We start from the raw sequence: 12,018 nt of genomic DNA, 5'->3' as shown, positions 1-12,018 counted from the left end.
TGGTTCAAATCCTATATGGTCCCCAGTGCCTACCAGGATCGATTTCTGAGCACAGAACCAGGAATAACCCCTAAGCACTGCCAGGTGTGAGCCAAAAAAACAAAAACAACCCCCCCCAAAAAAAAAGCCTTAACATATTGAAATATTGAAACTCAATATATTGAATAAATGAAAATTCAATTTCTATTTTTCTCCATTACTCTTTCTCCAGGGTCTACCCCTTACAAAATGACACATGTATCTCCCAAACGATTCTCCAGAAATGCAGGTGCAATTACCCTCATCCATCCAAGAGCAAGTCCTAGAAATTCATCTTCTTTGTCTCCCTCTCTTCTGTCCCTCCCTACTCTAGTACAACCCAAAATCATCACCTGGGTAATTGTATCCTAGCAGCTGTCTCTCCAATTTTGTCTTTGCACTCCTAGAAAACTCTTTCCATCCAGCATTCAAAGTGATCTTTTTTTAATGCAAGTTCTGTCTCTACACTTCCTTGCTTAAAACCTTAGTGCAAAGGTTCCCCAATGCACAACTGAAAAAATCTTCAGCATTCACATAAAAGCCATGAATTATACAGGTTCTTTCACCCCTTGGGCTTCATATCTTGTTCACATGGTCCAGCAAGTATCTCAGATTTTCACTTTTATAAATAGACTTATCTCTTTTTACCTCTGAGTCTTGACTACCTTGCTTAAGATACTTCCCCTTCATTCTTGATCTAGCTATGTTTTTTTCATTATCATCAAGTGATTTTCATATCACTTTATTGGAAAATTTTCCAATTTTCCACATAGGATCACCCACAAACATGATATGCTCTCTAAATCATCATTTCAATCAAGTTGTGCCATTAAATAATGACTGAGCATTTAAGCATGCCTTATTTGAAGATGTTAACATGTTTGAGAAACATTGAAGCCTGGAAAGTCAAATATTAGGACTACTTAAATATATAGTGTTTCTTACCATTTTTTATAAGCCTCGTTGGGGGGAAGAGGAAGGTGCATTTTTATAAATTAGCAGATAAAAATCAACTAATTTGTCGATTACCAAATATCAGTATTAGCATTGATGTGAAATAATTCAATAGCCTGAGCACCTACTGCCAAGAAAGTGCTGAGCATAAGAAAATTATATTCACAGGAGATAATATCTTACATATCTGGACTTTATCTCACAGATTTCAAATAAGCCTACTTATCTTCCTAGCATATGCCTAGCAAACCAAAGAGGAGTATGCAAGCACGAATAAAGAGACAGGTTATGAGCTTACATTAAAAATATTGTCACCACGCAGGCATGATTGGCCTGATGTCAACCAGAAAGGGGCAGAGCTATGAACAAAAATAGATCCTGAGACTCCTGCTTCTCCTCTATGTTCTCTAATCCACAGCACAGACTGGATAGAAGTACCTGAACAATCAGATACTGATTAAATTTGCCAAAAACATGTATCCACTGGATTCAATTACAGGCTTTCATTCTACATCTAAGACATTTTCTTTATTTTTCAATACAGATAGAATTACTTGTTGAAAATTTAATAATCAGCTAGGGAGTGGGGTGGTGATTTACCCAATCTATAAATATGCAATTCTGGCTCACTAACGCTGATATGTTGGCCAACATAACTAAAATTCAAAACCTATTTTTATTTCTACAAGTTGTGGCCTGGTAACAGCTATTGAGCATTTCACTGTGAAAAGAGTCAGAAAAATAATATCTCAAGAGGGTTAAAAATAATCTGCTCTCCTCTCAACGTCAGCAGAATATAAAGAAAGATGAACACATTGGATCTAGCACTCAGGATAGCTGCCTTCTAATTCTCACTTTGTAGAAACGTAAAAACAAATAACCAGATTTAAAAACCTCTTGGTTCCTCCAAGATAGGGAGTTTTTTAAATTACCTACACTGTTGATCCAATAACCACATCTTCTTACACCTTTCCCCTCATCCCACCTAGCAATAAAACTTCAGGGGTACAATGTCTTGAACCTCCTGTGAACTCATATCATGGCAGCTTCTTACCTCAGTTCTATCAAGTGCTATCAGTCTAAGAATACCACATGAACACTAATAATAATAATAATAATAATAATAATAATAATAATAATAATAATAAATTGCACCAGTAATTCTACTTTAGCTAAGTGAGTCTAAGTTTCTCCAGTTGATTCTATTTTTACTCTATTTAATCAGTCTGTTAATTTAGTTATTTCAATGATTCTAAATCATGTGTTAATATATATGGTAACAGGTTTAGCTCAGATTAAAATACATAGTATTACTTCTACATACGTAATTCAATTGGCATCAAACAGCACACAATAGGAAACAGTTATTCTAAACTATGCCTCAAATGACTAATGTCTCCATTTGTGTATAAAACATGTTCTTATACATTACATACATAGTAGATGTTTGAATTTTCTGCATTTATAGGAAAATACTATATACTTAATTCAGAACTTATTGGGCAACTGGCAAACATTTATCATTTACCCTGTATATAAGTATAGTCAACAAATTGCTGTGGAAAGTAGACAATTTAACAGAATAGAGGCAGTGTGTGTTAGCAGACTAGCCTGGAAAATCACATCTCACACTCAGAGCTTAAAGGGAATCAAAATTACTCCAAAAAGGACACTAGTAGAAGGAAGCAGGCATTCTACTAGTGGATTTGGTGTTGGGATAATTAATGCATAAAACTAGCATTAATATCATTAAAAAACTATAATACCTCAATAAAAGTTGAAGGAGAAAAAGGAGAGAGAGCATTTTGAAATACAGAACTAAAGGTAGGCCTTAGGAAACTTCATTTGATCAGTCAAGCCTAACTTCCAAAAAAGAAGCAATAGGTAAAGTTCTTAGAAAACCAAAATAAGCCTGAAGTCTATCATCTAATATTAGTATCTAATATTAGTATCTAATATTGCTAAAGAATTGTCCTCCAATTTTTGACGATGAATCTGTATTTATTTGTCCAGAATATCCAAATGTTTCTTAAAGGGAAATGTTCATAGGTGAAGGGTGGTGTACATTGTAAGAGTAAAATTCAATCATGAACAACTTTGTTATCACAGTGTTTAAATAAAATGAAAAAAAAAAGCAAAATAAATAATTGATTAAAATGAGCTGAGCATACAAAATCTAGACCACTTAGAATTTTTGAGATAAGGGGCTAGAGCAATAATACAGTAGTTAGGGCATTTGCCTTGCATTCAGCTGCCCCAGGTTCAATTCCTGACATTCCATTGGGTCACCTGAACCTGCCAAAAAATACCCAAGAGACCCTGAGTTGAGGCCAAAATAATACAAAAAAATAATAAATTTTGGAATGAAAATAACTAAAGTTTAATTAGTATCAAAACTGGAAAGAAAATATTTATAGCAGTCTTAAGGTAACAGCAGCATTAACTCAGGCAATTATCAAAACTGCTCTATGCAAATGGAATGTTCTAGTATTCCTAATAAAAAACAAATCCAAAATCTAAATGGTAAATTGCTTCCTTCAATATTCAATGATTTAGTAATAGCCCAATTTTAGGGGGGAGGGCCACACTCGGCTGTGCTCAGGGGTTACTCCTGGCTCTGCGCTCAGAAATGACTGCACTCCTGGCTCAAGGGACCATATGGGATGCCGATAATTGAACCAGCATCTGTCCTGGGTCAGCCTCATGCCCTACCACTGTCCTACCACTTCAGCCCCAATAGCCCAAATTTTAAACCTGTATTTCCAAATTGATGATCAGCCACTATGCTTTAATAACACTTGAAATAAAACAAATATGTATTCCTAAAAATAAATGTCAAACAATGTCTCAAAAACAATGTCTCAAAAAAGAAAGCCTATCTAATTTCTTTCTGAAAAGAAATTCAATCTCTAATCTATATTGTTACAAGTATATTATTTGAGAATTTCTCAGTTCTCTCAAAACACAACCCCACTACTAAGTTAAAATTTTTATAGTTTATTATCAAAAAATATTATAGATATATAGAATAAAAGTGACTTTAAGAGTTATATACAGTATCTATAGCATATGTAATATGTACTTACATACTATATAAGCTTTATCTGTACAGGGAACTCTACAATTGGAAATTGAAATGTCATCTAATTACCATTTCAAAACTCCAGGGAAATAACATTAATTTCTCTTGAAGCTACAGAACTCTATATACAAATACCTCACTTCACTGACACAACAGGAGGTCTACTGTCTGCTTTAGGATCTCTAGTGGGCTTTCTGTTGAGCCATGACAAAAACTGAGAAGATCCATATGGGCTCAACTTAGAAAGCTAAAATTCCCAAGAATCAACCCTTCAACACTCATTACAGTTCTTGAATTTCTCCAATTGTAGATTCACTGTTTCTTTTAAGATGGATTTTTCTTCAGCAATATTTGTTCAAGTATTTCCTCTGAATACAATGTATCTGAGCTAGCAGATGCTGGCAAAATTTAATTTTATATCCAGTGTTCAGAATAGTCCAGTCTGGTGAACTTAGAACATCCTTGCCCTTGAAAATCCCTAATATGGGGGCCGGGAAGGTGGTGCTAGAGGTAAGGTGTCTGCCTTGCAAGCGCTAGCCAAGGAAGGACCGCGGTTCGATCCCCTGGTGTCCCATATGGTCCCCCCAAGCCAGGGGCGATTTCTGAGTGCATAGCCAGGAGTAACCCCTGAGCGTCAAATGGGTGTGGCCTAAAAACCAAAAAAAAAAAAAAAAAAAAAAAAAAAAAGAAAATCCCTAATATGTTTCACTCACTTCTCTAGCAATTATGTCTTAGCATTATAATTAGAAACAAAAACTAGTGTGCCCCCCACCATTTTCCATTAAAACACTTCCTCAGTTTAGTGATCTATTCTAAAAAATAGAAGTAGAACTTTCAGTAATACCACTTCTTGGCATCTATGCCCAAAACACACAGAAAAAAAAATATATTTAAAAGGATGTATCCTTTTATTTACACACACACACACACACACACACACACCTATGTCCATTGCCACACAATCGCCAAGATATGGGAACAACCCAAATGGTCAACTATGGATGAATGGGTCAAGAAGTTGTGGTATAGATAGATGATAGATAGATAGATAGATAGATAGATAGATAGATAGATAGATAGATAGATAGATAGATAGATAGATAGATAGATAGATAGGTAGGTAGGTAGGTAGGTAGGTAGGTAGGTAGGTAGGTAGGTAGGTAGATAGATAGATAGATAGATAGATAGATAGATAGATAGATAGATAGATAGATAGATAGATAGATAGATAGATAGATAGATAGATAGATAGGTAGATAGGTAGATAGGTAGATAGGTAGATAGGTAGATATAGATATATATACACATATATTCATACAAAGTCATACAAAATACAAAAATTCATACAAAATATATATATTCATAGTATTCTATTTTATATGTATATGAAGCTTTAAGAAAGAACAAAACCGGGGCCGGGCGGTGGCGCTGGAGGTAAGGTGCCTGCCTTGCCTGCGCTAGCCTAGGACGGACCGCGGTTCGATCCCCCAGCGTCCCATATGGTCCCCCAAGAAGCCAGGAGCAACTTCTGAGCGCATAGCCAGGAGTAACCCCTGAGCATCACAGGGTGTGGCCCAAAAACCAAAAACCAAAAAAAAAAAAAAAAGAAAGAACAAAACCATACAATTTGCAGCAATGTGGAGAGTACTATCTATATTAGATATCATTGATGTCATGCAGGATATTATTCTATGTGAAGTCAGTCAAAAAATGGGATTTATATAGAATGATTTATATAGAATGATCTCTTTCATAAGTTAGACTTAAAGGGGCCAGAGAGATAGCACAGCAGTAGGGCACTGGCAACCCGGAACAAACCCAGATTCAATTCTCAGCATCCCATATGGTCCCCCGAGCCTGCCAGGGTCATGATTTCTGAGCACAGAGGCAGGAGTAACCCCTGAGTGCCACCAGGTATGGCCAAAACACCCCCCAAAGTGAGACTTAAAGATATAGTTGAGCAAGTAACGAAGGACCAACGGCAACAGAACAGGAGAATGAATGCACAAAACTGAGTTTGTGGGGGTAGAAATTTGAAATGAATAAGTGTTCGGGTCCCTTGGAGAGGAAGGTGAGTACACTAGTGAGAAATGTGATGTCAGAATCATGTGTATAAGAAATCATCATTAACGGTATATTATATACCATAATCTCATTTTTAATTAAATAAACATATCTCTGCTAAAGCAAATAAGTATACCGTCAGAGTGTTTTCTAGTTAAAAAAAAATAAAATTTAGTTATTATGAGCTCATACTCAGGAAACATTGAGATCTTGACTTCCAAGAAGACACACACAAAAAAATTAACCACCATTTCATCATTGTATTATCTTCTTCATAAAATACAGCAGAAGGAAAGAGAGTAAGGTAGAGATGTTTTAGAGACTTCATTTTCTTATGACTATATATGTAAAAATTATATTGATATTACATTGATATTTGCAAAAATCAATGCAGAATAAAAGTAAGAAAAGGATAATTAGAAACTATGTTATTTGACAGAAGACTACAAGAAACAAATTCCAACTACCATGACTATCTTAATGAGCAAGAGAAGTAAAATGCCTGTCTTGAATACAGGCAGGGGTTGAGAAGGAGGGGGGAGGTATTGGTGGTGGGAATGTTGCACTAGTGAAGGGGGTGTTCTGTCTATGACTGAAACCCAACTACAATCATGCTTGTAATCATGATGCTTAAATAAAGACTTTATATAAAAAATAAATTAAAAATAAATATTTATTACCTTAGAAGCTAAAAGTGAAAGATTAAGAGCATATACTCATATTCATTCTAAAACCATAAGTAATCAGGTGAAGGGTATTATACATTGTATAACTGAAACTCAATCATGAACTACTTCGTAACCAACTTTTTTTGAATAACCTTGTAAAAAAAATTAAACAAAAAATTTAGATGACTACATAAATTCTACATCTGCCTAGTTTATGTTATATAGTCATTTACTCATTTTTTGTTGTTGTTGTTGTTGTTTTTGGGGGGGGGTTTCATTCAGCAGCGCTCAGGAGTTACTCCTGGCTCTATGCTCAGATACTGCTCCTGGCAGGCTCGGGGGACCATATGGGATGCTGCGATTTGAACCACCGTCCTTCTGCATGCAAGACAAATGCCTTACCTCCATGTATCTCTCCGGCCCCTTACTCATTTTTTCCAACAAATATTTAATAATATATACTCTGCTTCTGCCAAAGCCTAGTTTAAGGAATAGAATAGGCAGGGTAGAGAGGTAAGGGGCCTTATCACAAACATCTAGACAGAGAGAGAGAGAGACAGAGAGAGAGAGACAGAGACAGACAGAGACAGACAGACAGAGAGAGAGACAGACAGAGAGAGACAGACAGAGAGAGAGAGAGAGAGAGACAGAGACAGAGAGAGCGAGAAAGCGCTGGGTTTGGTACCAGGGTAAGGTCAGATAGAGGATCAGGTAAGAGGACCAGGTAGGAGAAGCAACAAGGTAAAGCCATCTCAAAAAAATGCAGCCAGAGTCTATAGAAAACAGCAGAAGCCATAGCTGTCTACCAGCCAGCAGCTCCAGCTCCAACAACCCACAGTAATCCACACCCCTTCCTTCACTCAAGGTGAGGGGCTTTTATATATCCCTGGAAACTACCACCCAATGACAATTGGTCAGGGTGGCATCTTAAGGGGCAAACCCCTTTTATGTGTATTATAGGGGAGTAACCTAAGATGCTCCAGATCCAACGCTATTTTTACTATTATCAACTTAAATGAGTTCCATTTGTAAATTTCATCAATACTACCTTCCCTTTTATTAAATGCATAATCACCTCAAGTTCTATCATTGTTATTGCTAAATGCAATGCCAAGTTATAGTTTCATCTTTCTAAACTAGCTGAGTAGCATTCCACTGAGCAAATCTATGCCATGGAAGTTTTATCCAGTTATGTAGTGATAGTCATTTAATTTGATGCTAAGTTTTCACTTGTGAATTATGCTGCAAAATAAAGGTAAAAATGTTCTTTCAAATTTGTGCTTGCTTGCTTCCTTCAGGACTTATTTACTTGTAACATTTTATCCATTTTATTTTAGGCACCGTGATTAACAATACTCTTAATGATAGGGTTTTATGCATATAATGTTCCAACACCACACCCCCAACTAAGTACTCCCCCTCAGTGTACCCCATTCCCATGCCCCCATCCACGCATGCTCAGTTTTATAGATAAGTTTGCAGGTTCTGTTGCTTTGGACCATTTATTACTCCCTTACTATGTTTCTTAATATCCCATAGATGACAGATAACTGACTTTCTTAGTGCCTATCAGTAGACAGGAGATTTGTAAGATTATTCATCCATTTTGGACAGATGGAAGCACATTTCCTTCTGGACTGGGTTTTGAATGAAAGAGGAAAACTAGTAGCACAATATATCATAATAGCTCCGAGCACAGATCAAACTTCAGAAATAGAGACAGGTTTCAGCCAATATTGTCTTGCTGTACTTTATGCTTCCTTAGTTGCTGGTTGGACTTGATGTTAAGAAAAGGCCTTTCCACATAAAGTTGGAGTTATGAAGGCTTGCTGGAAAGTTACCTAGCCTTGCAGAGCCAAGGCCTTATCTCAAAGGATAAGGTGGAGTTAGTTCTTTTCCCCTATTGCGAAATATGATAATATTAAGTAATCTGTTTATATCACACAGATTTAAAATCCTGGCTAGCTTTTTAAGGATAAAATAAATATGGGGTTTCTTCCTATTTGGAAAAAGTTACCTGAATCTCTTTGTTCCAATCTTAACTTTGCTTCACACAACAAAAGTAGACAATTTGCCTTGTGTGAGTTGTATTTAAAATGAAAACCATATGTGGTTTCTCATGGTCAGCATTTCTGGTAACATCAATTTGTCATCTTCAGACAATTATGTGGAAATGTCTGGGCTGGAGCTAGAGCTTTTTGGTACAGATACAAATATGAATATCTGAATGCCAAAATATTAACTTTACAAAACCACACACAGTATAAGATAACCAATTAACGAAGATATTTTAAAGCTTCTCTTGACTTTAGAAATAAAAATTCACACTTTATTTTTTCCAATATCAGGGATTAATCCAGGGTCTCATACATTTGGTTTCCTTTCTGAAGAGTATCTCTTGGAATCATTAACACAAATGCACAAGAGGCCAATTATGTGAAAATGAGGTTTGGGTCTTTAAAAATATACCACGGAGATAAATTCATTATTTAAACAGGATGATTCTTCTTCTGACTCACTCTGTTCTTAGTGAATTTTGCAGTTGATGATTTTCTATTAAGTTTTTAGAACGTGGATTAAGTGGCACGCCACCCACTGAGAGTAAAGTTGAACCAGTTAAACTGAAGGCGTGGTTGGAAGTTGAAGTCTTTCTCTCCAATGTTAGAAAAAACTATAAAACAGCATCTGGATCTTCTTCCCTTCAGGCTAAGCTGTATCTCATCACCACAAATTAAACCCCAAGAAAAAAATTCAAAGCATAAACATTTCAAAGTAACTAGAGCTACTGGACCTCTGTCACCCTAATAATCACTTAATAAGAAAGTACATCTTATTTCTACAAATTGCTTTCTTTTTAAATTTTATTTGAAGTTTACCTTTGCCAAGTGTAGTGCAGTATGCATCAATCATACTTCTTCTACAAGCCAGATATATAAATACTTGGATAGAAGAAAACTCATTTGATAATTGAAATATAAGGTGTTCCAGCTCCTTGTTCTTTGAATAACTTTCTTAAAACTGGAGCATCTATTTTACCATACATGTATCAGAGAAATTTCATTATTTTAGAAAAAAATGCAGTTTTCTTTTCTTCAAATATATTCTTCTCTGTGCAACTAAAAATATGAAATGGGGGCCAGAGCGATGGCGCAGTGGTAGTGTATTTGCCTTGCACGCGGCTGACCCAGGACAGAGCATGGTTCAATCCCCCAGCGTTCGATATGGTCCCCCAAAATCAGGAGTGATTTCTGAGCCCATAGCCAGGAGTAACCCTGAGCATCACTGGATGTGTCCCTAAAAGCAAATATATATATGAAATAGATTCATGCCCTTGTGGAAAATCTTCCCATTCAAAATCTTTAACAAAGATCTTGAAAAATCCTCTCTGAGGCTGAACCACTGGGCCATGGATAAGACATTTAGACCCATGTTCACTTCAACTGCTGTGTACTTTCACCCTGTCACTATTATATTTAAGTGCCCCATCTGCACTAGATGATTGGGAGACAATAATTTTTAAGTAAGTTGTAGCAAATTGTAGTTTCAAGATTGTACCATAGAAGAACTATAAGGATGAACTTTCACCACTAAATAATAATGCCATAAATGATCGTGCCAAGGTAATCAGGGGCAGAGTGTTACTTTCTGTTTGTTCCCCTAAATAAGAAAAATTGCTACTGGAACTGGTAGGATTCTTTTTCTGAAAAGGGAATAGAATGCCAAGTTCAAGAACCTCTACTATAGAGCCTCAAGACTCAATAATAAACAACTAGTTACACACTCTTTAAAAGAAATGTAATCTAAAAATAAAATAAAATAAATAAATAAGGGCCAGAGAGATAGCACAGTGATAGGGTGTTTGCCTTGCATGTAGCCAACGTGGGATGGATCCAGGTTCAATTCCTGGCATCCTATATGTTCCCCCCAGCCTGCCAGCAGAGATCTCTGAGCACAGTGCCAAGAGTAACCCCTGAGCATGCTGGGTGTGGTAAAAATAAATAAATAAATAAATAAATAAATAAATGAAATCAAAGAAATGTAATCTGCCTAGGTACCAATCAATATGAAAGATATCCATAAAGATAGAAATCTTCATACTAGGAAAATACACCAAATTCATGTTTTTACAAGCTTTTATTGTCTTTTTTATTTCTCCTTAAAGAAAACTGGCTACATCTTTGTGTGCTATTTCTTACATTATTGTCTTAATTTCATGATTGAAAAGTAAGGGAAATGCTCCAGTAGATAAACTTTCAGCTAAGTTAAAATACCTTTGGACACTATTCTATTGCAGAAGAGTGCTATCAATCCTACAGTGGTTACAAAGTCAAGAAGTGATTTACTACTTCTGTGAGCTTAGCTGAAACATTATTCTCAAGGAAAATACACAAACATACACACATACAAAGTACATCTCATTTTCAAACTTTCTCACTAATTTTTTTCCACTTTAATTGTCCTTAAATGATATGATATTCACGCAGCCCTATACTATTTCTTACATCCATATGCTCTAGCTTTAGGAATCTCATCTCTTTTCTTGACTCTGGGGCAATTGACAGAATGACCACAAAGGAGACTCAACTCAATCTTGACGTTTTAGGTACTCTGTTTTCACTAACTTGACATTTTCCCACGGTCTTGTTAGAAAAGTGCAAGGAGCCCAAAGAGTAATGTGAAAGAAAACATTGGTGTTTCCTTTTTCCTAAGAAACTTAGCATCAAGTTCTTATGAGCCTGTCTCAAGAGCATAAACGCAGGAAGGAGGGAGTGAAGGGGGAAAACCAATACTCCAACACGTGGTCAGAAGAAACTTCCCAAGAAAAAGTGAGAAACAACATAAAGGCCACACGACTCAAACTTCTCCAAGTAGCAAAAAAGCATCTGTGCCCAGGAGCTGAGGTTCAGTGTAATTGAATATTCCCTCCAGAGAGCACAGAACCTACTCTTCTTTTCCAATCCCACCACTTCTTTGGTCCAAGTTTTCAGCAAACATTAAATACTTGTCAAATGGTAGTTATTTGACTAGAGTTCCAAAGCAGATACAAATCATCTTAGGTGATTGAAAGGGCAGAATTTATGGTATAGTTTCTCTGCAAGTTTCACTTAACTATATGATTGCTGCCTGCAAGTCCTATTTTTAAAATTTCACTATAAATATTAATATACACACATAATTCTAATAAATGGTAAGTCCTTCCTTGTCCTTATGAAATGAATATCATGCCTTCAT

The 12,018-nt window shown here is 36.1% G+C and overlaps 1 protein-coding gene across 2 annotated transcripts in view; it reads right to left on the bottom strand.

Annotated features, from left to right (window-relative positions):
- Positions 1–12,018, bottom strand: part of SLC4A4 (solute carrier family 4 member 4) — a 468,271-nt gene that overhangs the window by 378,735 nt on the left and 77,518 nt on the right. The gene's annotated exons all lie outside the window — the stretch shown is intronic.

This window comes from Suncus etruscus, chromosome 16 (genome assembly GCF_024139225.1).
Source record: "Suncus etruscus isolate mSunEtr1 chromosome 16, mSunEtr1.pri.cur, whole genome shotgun sequence".
NCBI lineage: Eukaryota > Metazoa > Chordata > Mammalia > Eulipotyphla > Soricidae > Suncus > Suncus etruscus.
The sequence above is the reverse complement of the archived record's forward strand: the minus strand, read 5'-3'. Positions and strand labels throughout refer to the sequence as shown.